This window comes from Stegostoma tigrinum, unplaced genomic scaffold (genome assembly GCF_030684315.1).
Source record: "Stegostoma tigrinum isolate sSteTig4 unplaced genomic scaffold, sSteTig4.hap1 scaffold_104, whole genome shotgun sequence".
In the NCBI taxonomy this organism is placed as follows: domain Eukaryota; kingdom Metazoa; phylum Chordata; class Chondrichthyes; order Orectolobiformes; family Stegostomatidae; genus Stegostoma; species Stegostoma tigrinum.
The window spans coordinates 1,046,978-1,072,179 of NW_026728056.1; the positions used below are offsets into that span (position 1 = coordinate 1,046,978).

The 25,202-nt window shown below is 42.3% G+C and overlaps 1 long non-coding RNA gene across 2 annotated transcripts in view; it reads left to right on the plus strand.

Moving 5' to 3' along the window:
- Positions 1-277: 277 nt before the first annotated feature.
- LOC132207583 (uncharacterized) overlaps positions 278-25,202 on the plus strand; it is a 96,198-nt gene continuing 71,273 nt past the window's right edge. For both annotated transcript variants that reach the window (XR_009443595.1, XR_009443596.1), the window contains exon 1: positions 278-729. This is a non-coding gene — a long non-coding RNA (uncharacterized LOC132207583). The remainder of the gene's footprint in view (positions 730-25,202) is intronic.

Sequence of the window (25,202 nt, forward strand, 5' to 3'; positions counted from 1 at the left end):
AGCCCAGTTCGTCCCCTCCCCCCACTGCACCACACAACCAGCCCAGCTCTTCCCCTCCACCCACTGCATCCCAAAACCAGTCCAACCTGTCTCTGCCTCCCTAACCTGTTCTTCCTCTCAGCCATCCCTTCCTCCCACCCCAAGCCGCACCCCCATCTACCTACTAACCTCATCCCACCTCCTTGACCTGTCCGTCTTCCCTGGACTGACCTTTTCTCTCCTCTCCACCTTCGGTCCGCCTCCCCCTCTCTCCCTATTTATTCCAGTTCCCTCTCCCCCTATTTATTCCAGTTCCCTCTCCCCGTCCCCCTCTCTGATGAAGGGTCTAGGCCCGAAACGTCAGCTTTTGTGCTCCTGAGATGCTGCTTGGCCTGCTGTGCTCATCCAGCCTCACATTTTATTATTTTAGGAGAGAGAGCTGTTTTGGTTTGTGATACAAGAGACGAGGCTGTCTATGCCTTTCACCCATCGGTCGCTCTCCTCCTGTCCCTGCCTCTATGCACACACTCTGCCAGGCATAGTCTTCCTCCCTCTGTGTGTGTGTGTCTCTCTCTCGCTTAAGCTCCTAAAACCTAAGATGCATCGGATATAAAAACACGCACATAAACACACACACACACACACATCAACAAGCCATGGAGAAAGATCAGGAATTACTGCAAGCTGTCAAAACCGAAGATGTAGCTGCAATGCAGAAGCTGTTGCAAAGGCCGAAACAAGGCAAAGCGAGTGAGTACCCTTTACACACTGTTCCATTGGCTGATGTGAATGTGCCTGCGTTTTTTTGTGTGTGTGTGTTTTGCAAATGTCCTGTTATTGTGGAGTAGGAGGGGAGGGAGTTTGGTCTGTTGTTCAATATGGGCTCTCCTATCTTGACCGATGCTGTTCGTGACTCTTGATACAGTGCAATCGGTGGGAATGTAGCATTAGCCTGAATAGTGCGTTCTCTCTCCCTCAGACAGCTCCCCTGCATCCCTTAGCTTCACAAGCCGGCGCTTTCTGCTCCTAACAGCGCAGATTGGACGTTGAGGATAGATAAGGTCAATACTGGGAATCCTAGATTCCCTATCAACCGGGCAAGAGATTGCAGATGGTTTGTAGCGAATCCACGGTTGAGATACAACGCACAGAATCAGTTCGTATAAGGGGAAAGGTGGTTCTGGAGGTTTGCACTGTTCTGTTTCGGCAAAAAAAGTGCCCGACCAGAGAATATCAGGCCAGTGACTAAGATGGTTAAACAGCTAATTCTAGTGGAAAGCTGTCAAGAAGGTAATAGCTCAGAGTCTCGCTTCTGAGGAAGTGCAAACTGGAGATCTTGTTTGACCCACTCTGTGCAGGTTGTTGTTGCTGTGTTGCAAAGAGAGCCTAGAGACGTGAGGGGGGACTTGGATGTGACAAATGCAGTGACTCCACACCCGGGCAGTGGTTTGGCAACATGATTCGGACCCCGTTAGCTTGCAGCCCTCTGACGCTGTTCCCTGACTGCCGGATGCTCACTGGCTCGCACGCCCCAAACAACCGGGGCTATTTTAAATTTAACCCCTTGATTGACGGGCTGACAAGTGCCTGTTGATGACAAAGCAATAGATGCTGCAGATCTGGTAATTAGAAGCAGTTTTGCTGGGAGACGCTTTAATTGATAGATTTCAATTCTAAAATTAACCAGGATTAAACGGGGGAGACCTCGAGCTGGCTGATCTATGATGTAGTAATAACAGTATTTTCGGAAAGATTGTCTGAGACGCAGGAGTGATGTCTCTCCCAGCTATCCTGGCTGCAAGGAGGAGGAAAAGGCAACCCTTTCCGAACAAGGCACAGTGAGGATTTCTGAAACATTTATGTATCGCTTAACTGGAAACTTGATAATGTACGCCACAATGTGGGAGGGGGAATCTTATTCATTTCTATATTTGCCTAAAGCTTCACTCCAGATATTTTGTTAAAAATAAAAGAATAATGGGATTTGAAGGGTACACTGTGAGTAAATCGTGGGAAAATGTTAATTTATTTTGATGTGACTTGCTCCTACATGAGTAAAACATATTGTGATTAAGGATGATGGAATAAACTAAAAGCATTATTTGCCAGGATGAGATTCTGTCATAGTCTGGAGATGCGCTGCTCTGCTATCCAGTTATGAAGAGCTGCTGTAGTTGTGTTCTACAAGACTCCAATTGTTGGATGCAGTGGAAGTCTTTGAGGAGAAGACACCATGTCCCTTTAAAAATAGTTTCTTACTGATTTATCATGTCACACACAGTACTTTGATTTGTAATTTTCTGGCTTATTCTCTGGTGTTGAGAACCTTTGTGGGTTGACTTTCCCTTTGACCTCATGATCCCTGTTGAGTTTAGATTTTGAATGTGTGGCCTGTGCATTTGTTGGATTTCTCTCTATTGGTTCTCTAAGTTCACTGACTGAATGCAACACTGTATCAATGTTTACCAATAATGATCATATCTGTGATGATGATGCTATTTTCCTTGGGACAGATAATGAAAATCTCCATGCTTCACAAAGTCTGTCTTTGTGTCTATTGGTGCTCCATAATTGGTGACCATGCCTTCAGCTGACAATGCCTTAAGCTCTGGAATTTCTTCCATAAACCTCACCACTCCTTTACCACCCCCCCCCCCCCCGACCATGTTCTCCTTTACATTATTGGTTATAAAATACCAGAGCGGTTACCTGTGTTGATATCGCCAGTGTCACGTTTGATTAGATCATTCCTCCTATGAAATATTGTGAGACATTTTACTTTTACCAATGCAAGATGCATACATGCTGTTGTTATTAGACAATAAGTCGAGGTGGGAGGGTGCGGTATCATTGGGATTTAAATGGCTGGAGAGGCCTAACGCCAAATACCCAGCAGGTAGCTGTGTTGGGGCTGGGTTTGAGGGTGGGGTGGCAGATGGTGACTGTCTCTTCTAAATTAGCCCATGCTCCCATTAGAGGATCATATGTAATGCCTTGCTTATCACCAGTCTTCAAAATTCTGACAACACCCCAACTCCCCAACATATCCTCACTAGGGCCTACCAATTCTTCTCACTTGGTGAGCTGAATCTGGAACAATCGTCTAAGTCCCAAGTGCAATACCAGTAATGATCACGTCTTCTGGTGGTGCTGTTGGTACAGTGCTGGAATGCTGCCAATCTCTTACTGGCCTGAATCTCTCTGAGGCAGGACATCTTCATGTATAAGCGGAGCAATCAACCCATCAGATGGTTGCAGAGCTTGGCAGACTTCCCCACCTCTGTGCTTGTAGTCAAAGAGGTGGGGAACCCAGAGTCTTGTGTCATTCAGCCCTGAGGCAGTTGACCCTTACTTGCCTTCTGAAGTAGTATAGCAAATAGTTCATAAAAATGGGCAATAAAATGGTGACTTTGCCAGCATAATCCACATAATTAGAACTTTTCTTTATTAAATTGGGAACTCTGTGTGGTGTGTGCAATGCTAATAGAAGTACAGATCCTGGCTAAGCCCAGTGTTCTGTCTCCACCTCCCATGATAATACAAGGTACTGACTGATTGGTTTCTTGGCTGAGACTGTGGTCACTTAGTTGGCAGCCAAAAACACGAAGCAGTGTTTTTAGGAGAGGATGAGACAAAATATTTAGAGTGTCGAGAGGGTCCATAAAGTTTTGCAACTGAAGACATAAAAGCTGCTAGAGTTTAAAAATAACTTGGATCTGTATTTGAACTAACGTTAATGTAGAGGGCCAAGAGCTGGAAAAGAGGATTCAACTTGATAGTTTTAATTTGGCTGGCAAAGATGCGCTGGGCCAAATGCTCTCCTTCCATTGCTACAAATTTCCACGATACTCCAAAATCATGTCAAAGATTTCTGAAGAAGGGTCTTGGCTTGAAACATCAGCCTTCCTGCTCCTCTGATGTTGCTTGGCCTGCTGTGTACATCCAGCTGTACACCTTGTTATCGCTATTGTAGAGCATCTATGTGTCCCACTGTTATTTTACTATCGTGCCAGATGTGTAGTACATGATTTCTCTGCAAGTTGGTATGACAAATTAAAATCATGAGACATTTTTATTCTCTTAATGATAAAACTCAAAATTCCAACTGCACCTATGTCAACTCCTGTGCTGTAACATGTCTTTACAGATTGAAAGGTGCATTTTATTTCAGTTGGGCTGATTCTTGGATTTCTGCCAGACTTCAGCAGTTTGAGGTTTGCTGTGACAATTCCATGCCTTTTGACCTTCAACACAATCACAATGAAAATGACGTGGAAATTACAATATGGATACTGTGTGTGTGTGTGTGTGTGTGTGTGTGTGTGTGTGTGTGTGTGTACCTTGTGATATTTGATATAATCATTTGATATAATCAGTGGCGTTACTTTGGAGAGGTTTTGGTCTCCCCTTTGAATATTGAAGTAGAATGTAAAGCTCTTCCAGAAGTTTCGCGAATGACATAGAGCATCAGTCTGATGAAAACCTACCTCTTCCCCTTGCTACTATCTACTTGTTATTGCAGTATCAGTTTCTGAGACATGCCTTAGAATCCATTAAAGACGTGAATAAAGGCAAACAGTTGCCACTCACTCTAACCAACGTTTTTGTATAAAGATTTTACCCTCTACATGGACATGAGTCTTAATCCCATGTGCCCACTCTGTTCCAGTGAATGCTTTATTCATCCTTACTTTGACCACTTGCTTAACCTATTCCTAAATATTGACTTGGCTGCCTGTTCAGTCATTAATTCTGGTTGCACATTTTGAACTCTATGTGTTTGATGCAGCAGTTGGAAACAAGCGCTTGTGCTGCTTTAGTTATACCATCAATAGAGACTTTAAATAGTCATTAAAGAAAGGAAGAACTGGCACTGAATAAATTACCTGGGGTTTTTTTGTATTCATTCTTAGAATGGAGCTGCTGCTGGCTGGCCAGTATTTATTGCCCACTCATAGCTGCCCTTGACAAGGTGTTGGTGAGCTGCCTTCTTGAACCATGGCTTGGAGGGCAACTTGCAGGTGGTGGTATTCCCATAAATTTGCTGCCCTTATCCTTCTAGATGGTAGTATTTATGAAAGTGTTGGTTTCTAAAGAGCCTTGGTGAATTTATGCAGGGGATTTTGTAGATGATGTGCACAGCTGCTACTTCCCATCACTGGTGGAGGGAATGATTTTTTCTTGCTGTTGCTTTGTTAACTGTAGCAGCTTGCTGTGCCTAAATTGACTGCTGCATTTCCTGACATTGCAATCGTGACTACACTTCCAAAATATGAATACTGCTGAGAAAAGGCATATTTTGCTCCAGTTTTTCAACTTGCACTTAACAGGACAATTCACATCAAATACAATGTAAAAGGATCAACTATTACAGTAAATAAGAAGTGAGTCCTGGTGTTTTCCCTGTGGAAACACCTCAGAGTCCACTGTAATTGCTTTATTCATCTTTACTTCAACCATTTGCTGTACCTGTTCCTAAATATTGATGTGGTTCCACTTCCAGATGAATCAGCACTCTCTTTGTGTACAGCTTTTCCCTTCACTTCTTGCAAATTGCCCCAATAAGTGCAAGATGAAAAGGATAAACAAAATGTATTTTTTTCAAGTTCTGTATTACCAACTGATGACTGCCAAAATACTTCATTGGCTGTAAAGTGCTTTGGAATGTCCTGAGGCCATGAAAGGGAAGAAAGAGAAGGCTTTCTTTCTTAACATTGTGCATTTCACAGCTTTAGGATATCCCAAACAACTTCTGGCCAAGAGAATAGTTGAGAATTGGAGTCACTGTCGTAATGTGGAAACACGGCAGTCCATTTGTGCACAGTGAGATCTCACAAACGGCAACATCACAGTGACCAGAAAACCCCTTCAGTAATATCAGTTCAGAGCTTAGTATTGACCAAAACACCAGGATAACTCTGCTTGACAACAGAGGCATTACATTACCTGAGAGGGAATACGAGTATTTAACAACTAGACACCTGAAGCCACAATTTCAATGGGTAGAGTGTTGGTTCGAATGGTATCATCCAAAGGTCAGCACCTCCAACAATGGACCACTGGGTATGTTAGCCTAGATTTTCTTCTCAGGTCTATAGATCCTGACTTGAACAATGACATTCTGTCTTAACGGTTGGAGTGAAACCCACTGAGCTGCAGCTAATATAGAACATAGAACATAGAACATAGAACAGTACAGCACAGAACAGGCCCTTCAGCCCACAATGTTGTGCCGACCATTGATCCTCATGTATGCACCCTCAAATTTCTGTGACCATATACATGTCCAGCAGTCTCTTAAATGACCCCAATGACCTTGCTTCCACAACTGCTGCTGGCAACGCATTCCATGCTCTCACAACTCTCTGCGTAAAGAACCTGCCTCTGACATCCCCTCTATACTTTCCACCAACCAGCTTAAAACTATGACCCCTCGTGCTAGCCATTTCTGCCCTGGGAAATAGCCTCTGGCTATCAACTCTATCTATGCCTCTCATTATCTTGTATACCTCAATTAGATCCCCTCTCCTTCTCCTTTTCTCCAATGAAAAGAGACCGAGCTCAGTCAACCTCTCTTCATAAGATAAGCCCTCCAGTCCAGGCAGCATCCTGGTAAACCTCCTCTGAACCCTCTCCAAAGCGTCCACATCTTTCCTATAATAGGGCGCCCAGAACTGGACGCAGTATTCCAAGTGCGGTCTAACCAAAGTTTTATAGAGCTGCAACAAGATCTCACGACTCTTAAACTCAATCCCCCTGTTAATGAAAGCCAAAACACCATATGCTTTCTTAACAACCCTGTCCACTTGGGTGGCCATTTTAAGGGATCTATGTATCTGCACACCAAGATCCCTCTGTTCCTCCACACTGCCAAGAATCCTATCCTTAATCCTGTACTCAGCTTTCAAATTCGACCTTCCAAAATGCATCACCTCGCATTTATCCAGGTTGAACTCCATCTGCCACCTCTCAGCCCATCTCTGCATCCTGTCAATGTCCCGCTGCAGCCTACAACAGCCCTCTACACTGTCAACGACACCTCCGACCTTTGTGTCGTCTGCAAACTTGCTGACCCATCCTTCAATCCCCTCATCCAAGTCATTAATAAAAATTACAAACAGTAGAGGCCCAAGGACAGAGCCCTGTGGAACCCCACTCACCACTGACTTCCAGGCAGAATATTTTCCTTCTACTACCACTCGCTGTCTTCTGTTGGCCAGCCAATTCTGTATCCAAGCAGCTAAGTTCCCCTGTATCCCATTCCTCCTGACCTTCTGAATGAGCCTACCATGGGGAACCTTATCAAATGCCTTACTGAAGTCCATATACACCACATCCACAGCTCGACCCTCATCAACTTTTCTAGTCACATCCTCAAAAAACTCGATAAAGTTTGTAAGGCATGACCTACCCCTCACAAAGCCGTGTTGACTGTATTTGATCAAGCCATGCTCTTCCAGATGGTCATAAATCTTATCCCTCAGAATCCTTTCTAACACCTTGCAGACGACAGACGTGAGACTTACTGGTCTATAATTGCCGGGGATTTCCCTATTTGCTTTCTTGAAGAGAGGAATTACATTTGCCTCTCTCCAGTCCTCAGGTACGACTCCAGTGGAGAGCGAGGATGCAAAGATCTTCGCAAGTGGCGAAGCAATTGCATTTCTCGCTTCCCAAAGCAGCCGAGGACAAATCTGGTCCTGGCCTGGCGACTTGTCGATCTTAATGTTTGACAAAATTTTCAGCACATCAGCTTCCTCTATCTCTATCCATTCCAGCATGCACACCTGCTCTTCAAAGGTTTCATATCCAATGATTGATCTGTATAGTGAGTGAAAGGAAAATGGTGTAAACACCACACTGTGCAGCCTGCTCTCATTCACTCACTCGGAGCAAATTTTCAGAAACTTGCCAGTAGATAGTGAGTGCACCTTCTTATTAAGCTGCTGCTTGTAGCCGCTCCTGCCAGGAGACCTGCTGTCATGGTGTGCCAATTCTGTCTGTCTTATGCCACCCTCATACATCGGTTGTGGTTTGTTGGCAGCCATTCTGTGACCTGTTCCTGGGAAGATAGGGTTCTTCTGTGAGGAAAGGTTGGATCTGTACCAGTTGGAACTTAGAAGAATGAGAATTGATCCTATGGCAATATATAAAATCCTGAGGGAACCTGATACATTGTGTACAGGGAAAATGTTTCCTCTTGTGAGGGAATCTCAAAAAAGGGGTACAATTTAAGAACAGGAGGTCTTCTTTCTATGATGGAGACGAGGAGGATTTCCATCAGAGGGGTATGGGTCTGTGGAATTCTCTTCCCCAAAAAGTAATGGCGGCTGTACCATTGACTTTATTCTAGGTTGAGTTAGATGGTTTTTTGATAGATGTGGGAGACGAGGGGTTGGGGAAAAGGGACAGAGGGGCTTGAGTCCACAAGCAGATCAGCCACTGAATGGTGGAGCAGTGTTAAAGGGCTGAATGGCTTTCTGTTGCTCTCAAATGACATGTTCCTATATTCCGTTCTAACATCCATCATCCAACTGCACATAGGTTGACCCCTCTTCCTGCTGCTGTCCAGAATCTCTTAGCTTGTAAGCTCAGATCAAATAGCCAAAATTGTGACTCTTTTTTTCTGGGTGTCACTTATTAAACTTGGAGAGAGGAAAAAGGAATATATGAGTACCTTTCGTTCTGCTCATTTTAGATTCAATCTTTTTATAATATTTCTGAGAACTGCTTGAGAAACAGAGTCATAGAATCATACAGCATGGAAACAGACTCTTCAGTCAAACCAGCCCGTGCCAAACATATTTTCGAGCTAAACTCGTCCCACCTGCCTGCTCCTGGTCCATAACTCTCCAAATCTTTCCTGTTCATGTACGATTCTAAGTGTCTTTTAAGTGTTATAGCATCTAACTCAGGAAATGAATAGTTTTTTTGTGGGTGCATGTGGAATGTACTGTATCATGGTGAGGGAAAGTAAAAGGTGTATTCAGATTGAGGAAATGAATGCTGGCCTGAACAGAATTGGTTGCTTTGTATGGCCTTATTGATTTTGCTTGCCTCTCGTACCTTGTCATAAAACTGCTTATAACTTCAAGGAAGGAGAATAGCAATTGCTGTGGGTTTTGCAGAACACATTGTAAGTACATACAGATTTATTTTTTAAAAAAGCTATTAAACCAAAGAAATGGAATTGCACAATAAATCAGAAAGTAATGTGGCAGCCTAGCTGCTTGTTGAAGCACTTAGACTTTGTATAGATGGCTTTGTGCTTTGCCATCCACTTTCCACAATGGTTAAAATCATAAAATTGTACAGCACAGAATGAGTCCATTCAATCCGTTATGCCTGGGTTGACTGGCGAAAAGAGATTTCTGATCTGCCCCACTTCCCACTGTTTTCTCTGCACCACTGCAAATAGTTCCCATTTTAAACTACTTCATTCCTCCTGCCTCAGAGCACCTTGCTTTCATTGTGCTGCTTGGGTTGCCCTAGAAACACTATTGGCAAAGTGGGTGGCAAGAGAGGTGATTCATTCTGAATGCCTCTTTTTAAAATATTATTTATTTATTGAATGTGGGCATCACTGATACGGGGCCAGCATTAATTGCTGATGAGCAAATGCCCCTGAGCTGCCTTCCAAAACCACAGTATTCCCAAAGCGATGATAAGGAGGGAGCTGCAGAATTCTCAATCAGTAAAGATGATGGAATGGCAACAGTTTCATGTCAGGATTGTGTGTACATCCAAAGATTGGAGGGAAACTGAGAAGTGATGCCCCCGTGTGCCTGCTGTCCTTGCCCTGCTGGTTGGTCGATGTTGTGGGTTCTGGAGAAACCTTTGAAGAAATGTTGTTGCGTTACTGCACTGTATATTGTAGATTCCAGTTGGAGCATCCACATTAAGGCATCTACTTGCATCCTCATTCGAGATTCTCTATTCTGAGTGTAGGGAGCCACTTACTATGCTAGTATTGTATGGTGCTGACTGTTTGCAAGCTGCCAATCAAGATGAAGTCATGGAGAAAAGAAATAGCTGTGATGTGAAGGTACATGACAGATTCCATTGTTACTGTATTGGCTTAGTAGAAATATCACCATTGCGTCAAATGGTTGTGGATTCAAGTCACTTTCTAGAAATATGAGCACGTTTCACTGCAGTATTGAAGGAGTGCTGCAATGTCAGAGGTACTTTTTTTTGGGTGAGAAATTAAGTTCAGGTTTGGCCTTCACCAAATATTGTACTTATTTGGCTGAAAAAAATGCTTTGGAGATGTCCTGAAGCTCAGAGAGAGATTATATAAAGGCAAGTTATTTGTGGATTTCTGTCGGAGAGTTGGCTCCAGTTATATTTTCTCAACAGCTCATTCTTCTGTGTGATTTGAAGCTAATATTCGTAACTTTCAAATTTTACAATCTATTCCTGAAATGTTTGATGCCCTATAAGGCACTCTGTCTTGTTCATCTTTTTAAAAATGAAAGAAGAGGAATTCTGTTGCATGAGGATTCTCCAGTGGCTTGTATAATATTGGACATAGTATAATTTCATTTAGAAAAATGATGAGATTACAACCATATTTAATAACTAAATACCATGCTTCACTTTGCAGAAGTCATGATAATACAAATTACATGCTTTTTAATAATGTGGGGTACATCGAGCAGTTAAGTGTAATTTGGATGAGTAGGTGCAGCTTTACAGAGTCCTCCTATGATCTAAAATACAGAGATGCTCATTGTATTTGGAGTGGCGATTGGATGGGAGGAGGAGGCTGGCCTTATTTTATCTGTATTTATTATTATTTCCAGAAGCCTGGAGCTTATCAAACCAGAGTAGTGCTTGATATTTCAATGTGTTGACCTATCTACCAGTGGAAAGAAAAGTTATGAAAGTACCAGATGCTGTAATAAAATGAATGAATTACATGTAATTTCTACCCCACACTCTCACAATCCTGATGGTTAATGTGGGTTATAGTTCAGTGAAGAATTTCTGGCAAAGAAAACAAAGTGCTTTATTCTATTGAACTATCAGACAAACATCAGATGAGTTTGTATCATTGAGTGACATGTTTTATTGGTGTTTGAGGAGTGAATGATCCTCCCTGACAGAAGCAAGAGACTCCTGCCCATTGATGCTTGATGACTGGCTGTAGCCAATTACTTGTGAGTGAATTTGAATGACTGTGACATCCAATAGGCAGAGCTGGTGGATGTGTCTTTTTAATATCGCAATTGCATTTCATAACCATATTGGAACACATGTATGAAGGCACAAAACCAATCCTTTTCCCTGACTGAAGACACTGGCATTTACCAGAGCTGTGGTTCATGATGAACCAATCACTATCAAATGACAGAGAAATAATACCATTTCAAAGCGAAGTTCACCCAGCTTTCAGCTGCATTGAAGATCCTTTCTTGTGGAGTGAAATAGAAGTTCTATGTTAAGAAACGATGATTAGTCAAAACATAGCCTTTTACAATTAAATTACAAGCTGAAATGAGGCAGTACTGCAAAGTATGAGCAATGTATTTTTTCACGAGTAAAGCTGAGTCTGCAGTCTTAAATACTAATGTGCATCATTGCATTATCCCTTTGTATAAGTTATTCAAGATTAAGGTTAAGAGTCATGGTATTTGAATGTAGCAGAATGCACACTCATCCAACAAACATCGGAGGGCTCGCATATCTTTCACACATCTTATATGAGGCCAACATTTGAGAAAGAACACCAGCTGCCAGGATTTGGTTCTCCAATTGAGCACCCACTACTTGCAGGAGTGTCATGAGACCAAGAATTGACTTGTTCTCAGTGGGAGCATCACAGGGCACAGAATAGTGACCATACATTCTATCAGGGCTGTAAATCTGAAACGTCAATTTTTCTGCTCCTCTTATGCTGCCCGACCTCTCATGTTCCTCCAGCTCCACACTATGTTGACTCTGACTCCAACATCTGCAGCTCTTGATATCTCCGAGTGACTGTGCATAGCAACCTTTTGAAAAGAGATATCACTTATGAGCAGCGGTTGTGGGTAGCTCTGATTCCCATTCCTTCCTTTAAATCTGGCATGCAGAGATTACTAGTAATGTCTTCTTCATCACTTAGATCCGATAACATATCACAGACTGGTCTGTGTCATTCAATTCCAAACCAGACAGTTTTTGTACTGCCTGAGCCTTTGGTGGATATAAAATAAAGATGGTACTGGGGAAGGATCACCATAGCCTTTTAGCTATTCTACCCTCGTGGCCAAAACGACATAGATTCCCGAAGGTTGTACGTTTGGCATGGTATGTATGAAGTAAATACTAATAGGACGGAAATTGCTCTGAGATGCCTCAGAGCGGAATATGTTGTAAGGAGGAAAGTTGAATTCTAATGCACTTTCCATTACATTCAACTTGAAATATTTCAGCATATACTTGGTTGGTTAGCTGAGTTGGCTGGATGGCTGGTTTGGGATGCAAAAGGATACCAATAGTGTGAGTCCGATTCTTGTACCGGCTGAGTTTACCGTGAAGGACTGTATGCCAGGGAGAAGTTGTAATTTCAATAATATTTGAAAAAACAAAGCTGTCAATAGGAAATTCTGCATTTTCACCGAGTTATCTCTTCAAAAGTCAGGAGGATACAGCGCAGAAACAAAAAGAAGGGGAATGGGTCAAAGCATCGCAATGTGGGCAAGTCTGAGGCCGATCTCCTTAATGATGAGACCAGCAGCTTTAAAAGATTGGTGTGTCAAGACAAACAGACTATTACAGGATAGAGTTCAAGTAGAAAAGATTGCTTTTATCTCAAGGCAGTTCAAATTCATGAAGCTTGGCCAGACTGCATCTGGAATTCAATGTTCAGTTTTGGTCAGCATGCCTCAGAGAAGGCCTTTTGAGGAGGTAAATTGTAGATTCACCAGAATGATAGCAGGGCTTAAAGAGTTAAGTTATGGAGACCGGTTGTCTGGACATAGCTTATCTCTTCAGTTTAGATGGTCCACATTGATCTCAACAAAATATTTAACATGATGAATAGATTCATTAGGATAAATATAGAGGAACTGTTTCGTCTTGGGGTGAATCCAGAACACAAGATTAATACTTAATATTGGAACCCAAGCTGAGCAGGAGCAGCTGTCTATACAGAAGAGAGGGGAAATCTGAAATTCTCTCCAGAAGGCTGTGTTTGTGCATCATTTTAAATTTTCTGATAACATGGTGTGAAGCTGAATGAACACAGCAGATTCTCCAGCATCGGCAGTTCCTACTATCTCTGAAAAAATTTTCTGAGAGTTTTCTTTTGTTCAGTGAGGTTTTGAAGGAATTTAGAGCAAAGCGTGGGAAGATGAAGTTGAGCTGGGATCATCAATAATCCAATTGAATGATGGAGCCGGCCTATTTGAATGTTTTAATGAACATTATTTGTGAAGCGTGTACATCACATAGAGGTTTCAAGGTGATGACGTCTTGCTTTAATCTCTTCAAACTGAGAAAGACAGAACTTTAAAATAAAGCAATGTAAACAAATTAACTCAGTATGTACTCGGGCTCAGATACAATAGTATTTTCAATTGGCAACATCAATGTGATATAAAACCCATGATAATCTCAACGGACATAAGATGAACTGACTACTCTGACACATATCAGTTATGGTCAATAAAACTTGTGATCAGCAGTCAACCCACAATTGAAACTGATTCATGTCATTGGGTGCCTTTGTTTCCGATTAGTAGTAAACCAAAGGACATCTACATGCTACTGTAAATGTCAGCAAAGAAATCACTGGTGAGGAGTGAAAAAGTTGACGATGTGAAGACTAAATGCAAGGGTGCCCGTTATAATACCTTAAATTACAGGAAGAATAAAGTATTTGTTTTTCTGTGATATAAGATGCTCAAACAATGTGTGTACGATACATAGGTCAGGGTGTTTTCGATTGCATGCAAATACCATAGACTTTTGCCTTTATTCGGAAAAGATAAAAAAAAAGGTGTGCAGTAGTATTTCAGTGGGAGGACTCTGCTTTGCTCCTGGAAAACATATTATTCATACACCACTGTAGAATATTGCCAAATTTTCCCTGTAGCTCGAGGTTAATTTCAAAGACTATGTTTTGACAACTTAATATGATGCTTTTCGTTATATTAATTTTTAAAATTATATTGGGCCAAATTTTTACAGTAGAACTAAAATAGGTGAACCTGGATTTTAGATGTTATTTTCTCTCTATTTGATTGCTTTATAATTCTGATGGAATTACTGTGTGCCCTGTGTCTGCTTCATATGCTCTTCAGGCTCCAAATGCCTCAAGTATTATATTTTAATTATAGGAATAGGACAATCTAACTGTTGTTCAGTATGATATTTATATAGATTGAAGGAATTACTCATGGATGATGATTAAGTACTATCGATGGAACGCCCCCCTCATTTGTAATGACTGTCAGGCTCTATCTCCTTATCACTATGAATTCTCACATTATTTTACTGTTCTCTGTTCATTTAAACCCCAGTGGATCACTGAATCAATTGAACAGGTAATGGCAGGAAGGCAAACTGCTCAGACACACACAAACTGGTGTTTCTGTATCATAGGAGGCCTTACAGCTCCTTAAGCTTATTCTATCTTTAACTTAGATAACGGACAAACTGAATCCGAACTCCATTGACCTGCCCTGATTCCATCTTGCTTCATTTTGCCAAATGAAAATCTACCAGTCTCTCAGTTCTGAAACTTTCAATTGAAATTTAACCTTTTTGGATGTCAGAGTTCCAGATTTCCGTCACACTGTGTACAACGCTGCTTCCTGACGGTGCCCAAGATCGGCCTAGCCCTGATGTTACGTTTATGCTGTGTCGTTCAGAATTCCCAAACCAAATGAAACAGCCGGAACATTGGAACAGGAAGAGGCCATTTAGTCTCTCAAGCCTGTTCTGCCACTTTGTGAGATCATAGCCAATATGTGACCCAACTCTGTCTTGCCACCTTTGCTCTATGTTCTTTGATACCCTCAGCTAACAAAAATAAATCAATCACTTTTTAAAAAAAATTGACAATTGTGAAGTAAGGTCTAAATGCAGCCACCCTTTGTATAAAACAATTATTCCTGAAAGGCCTGACTCAAATTTTTTGAAGACGCTCGCCGCCATAGACTTTCAAATGAGCAGAAACATCTTTTTACGACTTTTCCCCTTATTATTTGAAAATCTTCAATCAATTTATGCCTTAATATTTTTGAATTATAGCAGGTACAGCCCTTGTTTGTGTAATCTCTCTTCATTATTTCGCCCTTGTAGGTTTTTAGAAGTATTATTCTGATAAACCTACATTTACAAGGTTAGAATATCCTTTCTAAGACATGGTGTCCAAAACTCCTCTTGAGATGTGGTCTGTCTGGAGCTTCGTATCACTGAAGCATGATTTCTATCCTGTTGCATTCTAGTAAGGCCATTAGCCTATTCAATTATTTCATTTTCCCCTGTCTACCCAATAGAGTGCTTTAATCACCGCACATACCAGGAAGCAATGGGAGATCTGTTGATTCCCCTCAGCAAAATGTTTTGCCTCAAGTTGGTACCTTTGGGTGGAAGGTATTCGAAACTGAGGCAGATATTGAACCTGTAATGTTCTGTCCATGACATGGACTTACCTGTGGAATAATTTGCCTCTTTTTGAAATTAAAGTTCAAAACACATTCTCTCAGCTAATTCACTCCTTCTTCAATGCAATGAAATTGTCTTTAGCTTTCCCAGTTTTCTATTTCTTTCACAAGTTGAAAACCCAAGTCAGCCTCCTGCTGCTTATGGACTGGGCCGTATCATGCAGTACATGCTGTGGTTGCTGATTGGTTTGTGGAATTGTGACTAGTTGTGGATGCTACAGGTCATCAGCCTGACGACAGCTCTCTGGTTCCTGGGAAAGTGAACAGCTTGTGGGTGTGAATGATACCGTGGAAGCCTTCAGGCCTCAGAAATGGAAGGTAGAGTCTCTCTTTGTCTCTGCAGTAAATAATACTTGGAACTAAAAGAAAGCCAGTTGTTTCGCTCAACACTTGTTGTAAGCTGTTGCTTTTAACCGATAAGCCAAAGACTTTGTAATTTGTGAACTGGTCGCTCTGTGCCTCCTATGAAGCAGTGAAGGAAACAAAAAGAAAGATCAGAGAACTGAAGGATTCGGGAAACAAAATTTTTATTTATTCATTCACAGGGTGGGGGCGTTGCTGGTTAAGCCAGTATTTATTGCCCTTCCCTCTTTGCCCAGAGGCCAGTTAAGAGTCAACCATGTTGCTGTGGGTCTGAAGTCACGTGTAGGCCAGACCAGGTAAGGAAAGCAGTTTGCTTCCCTAAATGACATTTGTGAACCAGACGGCTTTTTCCGACAGTCAACGATGGATTCGTGGTCATTGTTTAGACTCTTAATTCCAGATTTTTAAATTACATTCAAATTCCACCGTCTGTCACGGCAGAATATGAATCCAGGTGCCCAGAATATTACTCGGGTCTTTGGCTACACAGTCCGAGGCCCTCCTTGGCCCCATTCCTCCTTATCTTGGTCAATCCCTCCAAATCTAAAACTCTCTGTGATTCTTTCATTCCTTCAAATCTGGCTTCTTCCACATCCTTAATTTCATAGAATATAACATAGAACATTACAGCACAGTAGAGGCCCTTCGGCCCTTGATGTTGTGCCGACCAGCCAGACCAATCTGAAGCCCATCTAACCTACACTATTCCATATGCTTGTCCAATGACGTCTTAAATGTACTTAACTTTCCTTTGTCTTCACTGTTCCAGCAGTTTTAGCTTCAGGTTCCTACTGCCTTACCATTGTAATTCCCTCACAAACCTCTCTCTGAATCTCCACTATCTGTTTCTGCTCACTTAAAGTGCTCACCTTTTGGTCACTTGTCCTAATATATCACGATGTAGCTCAATGTAAAAAATTACCCAATGACTTCTCGTGAAGCAACTTGGGACTCTAAAAACACTACATATTAACAAGTTATTCTTGAGTGATAATGGGAACTGCAGATGCTGGAGAATCCAAGATAATGAAATGTGAGGCTGGATGAACACAGCAGGCCCAACAGCATCTCAGGAGGGTCTAGGCCCGAAACATCAGCTTTTGTGTTCCTGAGATGCTGCTGGGCCTGCTGTGTTCATCCAGTCTCACATTTTATTAACAAGTTATTCTTGTTGTATTTAACAGCATTTACATCCAGTATGGACTGGCTTTATTGAAGTTCTTGTCTCCCATCCCATATTAAAATAGAATGTTCATGTGTTAAAACACTTCCAGATGGAAACCATTGTGCTAATTATATGCAGCATCAATCTGAGAAAAAATTGACTTATTTTGATCGGGTAACATTCTGTGAAATATGTGCCCATTGTAAAGGAGTGTGTTATGATCCCGTGACCCTGTCACACATGCAACACAAATTTAATTGGCTCCATGATTCTTGTGTGTTTCACCTTATTGCTTGATGACCTAGCCATTCATTTTAATCAATGCATCAATGTGGCTTCTAGTAGTCAGAACCTTTTGTATTTAAGTTAATTTGAGCTTGCCTCTACTTTTACTTTTATCATGGTTTTAGCCTTATACAAAAAGATGAAAAAATGACAATTCTTGCATTTATTTGGCATATTTCATGATTTTGGGATGTGTTACAACCTAAGAGACACTTCTGAAGTGTAGGTGCGGTTGTGATGGAGGAAATGTAGGTTGACAGGGCTGCACACAGCAAGATCCCAGTAATAGCAAGGATACCAGGAAAAACTTGACATCAGCAGCCATGGGATCCTTTATGCCAAGCATCATCATACAGAAGTGCTGAGAAAATGGGGAGGCGGCAAGGCGAAGACAGTCTTACTGTCTGAGGAGTCCCGAGGACGAGGGCAATGTACTGAGGTCGTTGGTTCAAAGCCTGCCATGGCAGTAACTGAAATGGAATTAGTGGCAACCACGTTGAATGTTGTGAAAACTCATTTGGTTCACTAGTACCCTTTTACTGCTATTCTTAGCTGGTCACTTGCCCCCTGCTTGTGACTTGATACCCACAGCGATGGGTGCCTGCTCTCTGGGATGGCTTAGCAAGGCACCCAGTTACATCAAAATTTGACAAAACCTAAAGAAAAGAATAGACCACTGTATGGTCAAAACAACGAACCCTGGACTGTTTCTGGGTCTCCCTATCTGGATCAAAACCATTCTGCCTATACTTGCAGAGGGCCGAGCAGGACTTGATTTGTTCTTTCAACACGTCAGAGCAAAGCATTAATGTCTGTGATTGGTACTGAGGTAAAATGGGGCTGGTCTTCTGGCAGTTCCTTGAAAATAGAAAGGCACAAAATTTCAGTCCCTTGTCCAACTCAAGATAGCTACTGTACTTAACCCCTTAGAAGTGTAAATTTTGTAATTGATACCACAGAATCCCTACGGTACTGATAGAGGCTATTCAGCCCATCAGGTCAGCACCAACTCTTTGCAGAGTATCGCACCTGCCTTATCCCTGTAACCCAGCATTTACGAAGCCTGCTCATCTCTGGACACGACAGACAATTTGGCCCCCACACCTCAGGAAGGACATACTAGCCCTGGAGCGTGTCCAGCGGAGATTCACACGGATCATCCCTGGAATGGTAGGTTTAACATGTGGTGAACGGCTAAGGATCCTGGGATTGTGCTCATTACAGTTTAGAAGTTTGGGGGGAGATCTGATAGAAACTTACAAGATAATGTGTGGTTTAGAAGGGGTGGACGCTAGGAAGTTGTTTCCGTTAGGTGGGGAGACTAGGACCGGTGGGCACAGCCTTAAAATTAGAGGGGGTAAATTTAAAACTGAAATGAGACGACATTTCTTCAGCCAGAGAGTGGTGGGCTTGTGGAATTCATTGCCACGGAGTGCAGTGGAGGCCGGGACCTTGGATGCCTTCAAGGCAGAGATCAACAAATTCTTGATCTCATAAGGAATCAAGGGCTACGGGGAAAGTGCAGGGAAGTGGAGTTGAAATGCCCATCAGCCATGATTTAAATGGTGGAGTGGACTTGATGGGTCGAATGGCCTTACTTCCACTCCTATGTCTTATGGTCTTACGGTCTTAATTTACCATGGCCAATCCACCCGACCTGCACATCTTTGGACTGTGGGAGGAAGCTGGGGCACCTAGAGGAAGCCCACGCAGACAAAGGGCAGAATGTGCAAACTCCACACAGACATTTGCCAGAGGTTAGAATTGAACTGGGTCCCTGGTGCTGTGAGGCAGCAGTGCGAACCACTGAGCCACTGTGCCATATTAATAGTGATGTCAAACAGATAGCCACATTTGTCTAAAACTGGAGTCTGTGGCTGGTGTACACACTGGGAACTGAGTTAGGATCCAATGAGCCAGTGCTCCTTAAACATCTTGCCACTGTGACCCATTTTGAGGCCTAAAACAGCTTGCATCCCCTCTGTGAGGCATGTATGGGTGCGGGGTCATTGGGGGAAGTTGTGAGTTGTTGGGTGGCCTGTGAGAACAGGAAACTGTTAGAATAGGCACACAGTTGATAGAACATGGTCAGAACTTTGTGAATATCATTCCTACCTCAGAACCTGTAGCCTCAACATTTCAGATCATTTTGGGAAAGATCACATGGAGTGCTGCGCTAAAGCTGCAGCACTGAGTTTCTGCCACTAGTTGTCCTCAGTGAGCAACGGGAAGTCAGAAATCTTTTACAATGATGGAAGCCAATGAACATGTTCCAATGTCTTCCATAGAGCCAGCCGGTTTCGAAGGAAAAAAAAACATGCCTAGCCCTCAGAAATCTTTCAAAGTAACTCTTAGAGTAGATCATCTTACAGTACAATGACAATTCGTAGACAAAGCTGGTGGCTACCCATGCACAGAAAGATCCCACAAATAGGGAATGGAGTGATTTAACATTTACATAGATTTTTACAGCATAGAAACTAACTATTCAGCTGATGTGGTCCATTTTGGTGCATTTGGTTGATGCTTATTTCAGATGGGGAGGATAGGATGCTAGTTGAAAAAGAACAGTGGTGAAAACCACCAAATATATGCAATTAGATTATTCATTGGTCCACATAAAGTAAACCATTGCTGCTGTAATTCTGATTTGGAATTACTTGGCATGGCATTGGCAGTCTTAGAATCTCTAAAACAATAGTTCATGTGATGGATAATGTCATACATTTTCAGTATGGAACCAATTCCCTACTATCAACCCATATTCTACCTGACCTAGGAGTGCTTGATATTGGTACAAGATGCAAGGTCTGGAAAGCCTTTCCTTTTCTCAGCTGAGACATCCTGGCATATAGAAAACATGATAATTTCTGGGAAATGTTGCCAAGTACGCTGTCAATTTGAAACTTCCCTCCTGAAGAAATACATTCTTAAGCAACACTTATGCAAGTTTGCTATTAGTTTTAATTGTTCTATTCAGAAATAAGCTTCATGCTGGCAGAAAGGCTATTTCATTTTAAAGGGTGACTTCTCTTGCAGCCATATTTGCTGACAACAACATCATTGTCCTTGACTTCAGATCAACCACAACTTCACTTTTGTTGGAATTTCCTAGAATCATAGAATCCCTACAAGATTCTGCCGAGTGAATCTGCACCGACTTTCCAAAGAGCATCCCACCCAATTCATCCTATCCCTATAACCCTGCATTTCCCATGGCTAGCCCACACACCCCTGGACACTATGGGCAACGTAGAATAGCCAGTCCACCTAACCTGCACATCTTGTGGAAGGAAATTGGAGCACCTGGAGGAAATCCACACAGACATTTCATTTCAAATAAAGCAGCATTATATTTTTAAATAAACAAAAATGTACCTACTGCAGGGTTTGGGATGACACTCTAATACATGACAACTCCCACGAACTAAAGTTGCCTGAAAAAAAATCATCTGTCCATGTTTGCCATTGTTCCTTTAAGAGGTGAGTCCACTCTTCTCTGGCAGGCTATTAAAATTCTGTCTTTTTTTTAATGAAGCAGCTTTTTATCACTCTTTCTCCCCAGCACTCGATTGGAAAAGAGCTCTCTACAGCTAATTGACTTGAGGAGTTGTTGATAAGAATGGTCATATTTGCGACTGCTGTCACTTAATCTAATTACAAATTGAAGCTTCTCCTTTCATGACAAATAAGATGTGCAGCTCTCCCTCTTTCTCCCCCCAGTCCCCCCACCTTTCTAAACACCACTCTTTTCTTCCGGCTTTTAAATGCCAAGAATAATTATAGTTTTGCAGACGTAGCGGGGAGGACAGATTTGGGAAGAAACATAGAATTATGTGTACCCAACCTTGGAGCCTGATGTTTTTCGACTCGGCTCACTCGTGACCTTAAACAGATGTCTGAATAAATGCTCTCTGATGAAGGGTCTAGGCCCGAAACGTCAGCTTTTGTGCTCCTGAGATGCTGCTTGGCCTGCTGTGTTCATCCAGCCTCACATTTTATGATCTTGGATTCTCCAGCATCTGCAGTTCCCATTATCACTATGAATAAATGCTGATCTCCCACCTCAGTAGTTCTTTTAAAGAGTGTTGCAGAATTGGTGTTTTGTAGTAATGGGGATAATTTTAACAGCCAGGTTTGACTGATGGTCTGCAAACAAATTCTTGCACTTGAAAGGACACCATCTGATGGAAATTAAATACTTTGCAGTGGTGCCTATAAGCTCTACCAGCCTGTTAAAGACTTTGTGGGATTTTGGAGTGCAACACTGCTTTTGTATAATGGCTGTGCCTACACTGCACTGCTAGATGCATATTGACTAAAAAACCTCAAATCATGGCTAACTTGCTGCCTTTCCTTGTCTGACATATGAACTGGTGTAGGCCAATCAGCTTTTCTGTTTGTTATTACAGAGATTCCAGCGCAGACAGGCAGTGTACCTTTAAAACAGTTACTTGACATCATGTGTAACACTCTTGCATAAAGATACCCACCTCACCTTCAGTCAAGCTCTCAGACAATTAGGTCAGTCTGGCATGTTCAGTCAGCTACGTGCATGTAATTTGTAGTAACATCAATAAGCACTGAAACCAGACTATGAGTACGAGATGCTATAGCAGTGTAAATAGTTAGTGTTGTTAATGAACTTCAAGACATCTGTCTCAAGGAGTACCCAGTCTTTGTGGTATATGTTATGTGAGCTAACATATAGGACAGCACTCAGACCATATCATATCTAGAAGACACATCATTCTAAAGCTGGTGCTATTATGCAGTTAGATTAAGGTTGATTGGCCTTAAATCCCAAGGCAGCAGATGGTGAAATTTTAATTCAATAAAATCTGGAGATAAAAAAGAGACTAATGGCAGCAATCAAATTATTGCTAATTGTCATGAAAATTCAGCTGGTTTGCCAGTGTCCTTTAGGATACGACATCTGCTGTCTTTACCTGGACTGGCTTACATGTGACTCCAGACCCATTGCAATATGTTTCACTCTTGACTGCCCCCTGAAATGGCTCGGCAAGCCAGTCAAACTACTACAAAGCCCATACAAAGGGACTAAAGTAGATTGACTGGTCAGCGTCAAACCAATGGTAAACCTAACCCCCCCTGACGCTGCAAAGCCTTCCTTATTAACATCTGCACCAAAATAGGGAGAGCTGTTCCACAAACGAGGCAATCAACAACCTGTCATTCTCATGCTCACTGAGTCATAGCGGACAGACAATAACCCAGACACCACCATTACCACCCTGGGTGTGCCCGGTCCAACAGGACAGACCTGACAGAGATGGTAGCACAGAAACTACAGCCAAGAAGCAATTACCCTGCGAGTCCCTGGTTTTGATTCTAGCCCATATGAAGTCTGATGGCGTCAAATCAAACATGAGCAAGGAAACATCCCACTGATTACTCCCGACAACCACTCCTCACCCTTTCTCCACAGCTGCTCCATGTTGAACATCACTTGGAGGTGGCATCGAGGGTGTTAAAGGCACACAGGGCTCTCTGGGTGAGGGACTTCACGACTAACTCTGCTCTGGACTGTTTCATTAAGTACCCTACTGATCGAATTGGTCAAGTCTGAAAGGACGAGCCTGCTTGACTAGATCTGTGGCAGGTGCTGAAAGAACCAACAAGAGGGAAAAATCTATTTGATCTTGTTCTCACCAAGAGGTGTCTGTCCCTGATTGTATTGGTGAGAGAGACCACGGCACAGTCTTTGCGGAGACAAAGTCTTGTTTTGGCTTTGAGTTTACCCTCCATTTTGTCATGTGGTACTAACACCATGGTAAATGGGACAGGCTTCAAACACATCTAGCAGCTCAAGACTGGGCATTCCAAAAGGGCATCAGCTTAAGACAGGGCATTCAGAAGGGGCATCAACAGCAGCGGAATTTTACTCTTACATAATCACATCCAGACATATCCCCCACTCTACCCTTACCATCAAACTAGGGCAACAACCCTTCTTCCGTGAAAAGGGCAGGAGGACATGCTAGAAGCAATGCCAGACATACCTAAAAATGAGGTGTCAACCTGGTGAAGCCACAACATGGGACTACTTGCATGCCATTCAGTGATAGACAGAGCTAAGGTCAGCCCAGAACCAAATCAGCTCTAAGCTCTGCTTTCCCAACACATCCAAACAGCTGACAGCAAACTGGGGCCACTGTCTTGATTAGTATAACCCCAACAATACTTGAGCAGTGTGACTCCAGCCCAGCTAAAACAACCCATTTGATTGGTACCCCATCCACCAACTTCAACAGTCATGCCCTCCAACCACAGGATGGACAGTGACAGCTACCATGTGGAAAAAGCAGTGAAATACTCTCTATAGCTCCTTTTGACAGTACCTTCCAAATCTGCGACCTCTCCCAGCTCGAAGGATTGGGCCAGTAGATACATAGGATCACCACCACCTGCAGGTTCCCCTCCGAGTCACACATGATCCTGACTCAGAAATATTTATCATTATTCCTTCACTGTCAACTGGGGCAAAATCCTGGAAATTCCTTTCATGTGGTGTTTCTACATTTCAGAACATGCAGTGATTCAAAAAATGCTTCTCACTACCTTCGCTGGTAGTCAAAGGTGATTATCGATGAACAATCAATGTTAATGTAGCCAGAGATTCCCAGGTCCCGTGAATGAATTTTAAAATAATAGATTTCCTAACTTGATTCTGTATTCCTTACTACCCTTACCTAAATAAATAAACTCAGATTTGAGATTTTCAGTTGATCCTCACATTTAACAGCTTTTTGAGGGGGTTTGAGTTGGTGGGGGTGAGGTCCCAATTTCAGGATTCAACTCTGCAGTGGGTGAAGAAATGCCTTCTGACATCAGCCTGAACAGCCTAGCTCTAAGTTTAACATTATATTCCCTTATTTCAGACTGTATGACCAGAAAAAAATAGTTTCTCTTCATATACCTCATCAAATCATTTTAAGCAGATCAATTTGTAAACTCCCTAACCTTCTAAATTTGGGAATTAAGCCAAGTTTTTGCAGCCTGCCCCACACTTTAACTCTTGTAGCCCCAATATAATTGTGCAGACAAAAACATCCCAAATACCCTCTGATAATCTGGAATTGTTAAGCAAAGCTGAGAGAAAAATATTGACCTACACTGTATTCAAACTTGGGCACTGCTACTGAATTTCTTGAAATAATACCATGAAATATTCAATCCAATGTTGAGGTTGAAATTGACTGATTCCTGGGATGACAGGATTGTTGTATGAAGAGAGTCAAGATCAATTTGAACTGTTTTCAGAGCTGTTCAGCAGATTGGGGGTGGGGGGGGGGGGGGGCGTGGGGGGAGGGGTGCGTCCGAAACACCTGTAAAATTCTAACTGGAATAGGCAGAGTAAACCCAAGAAAGGATATTTCTGAGGAGTGGGGAGTTCAGAACCAGGAATGATAATGTAAAGATATGGGTAGGCCATTTAGGACTTAGATGAGGAGAGATTCCTTCACGCAGAGAGTGGTGAACCTGTGGAATTCACTGCCAAAGAAATCAGCTGGGGCCAATACGTTGAATATTTTCAAGAAGGAGACAAGCATAGTTCCTGCAGTGAAAGGGATGAAACAGTATAGTTAAAAGAGGGAACAGGGTACTTGAGTTGGATGACCAGCACGATCATAATGGCAGAGCTGGCTCAAAGGGCTGAATGGCCTACTCCTATTCCTATTTTTTTGTGTTTCTATCCAGAAAGGGTATGATAGAACAAAAACAAAGAT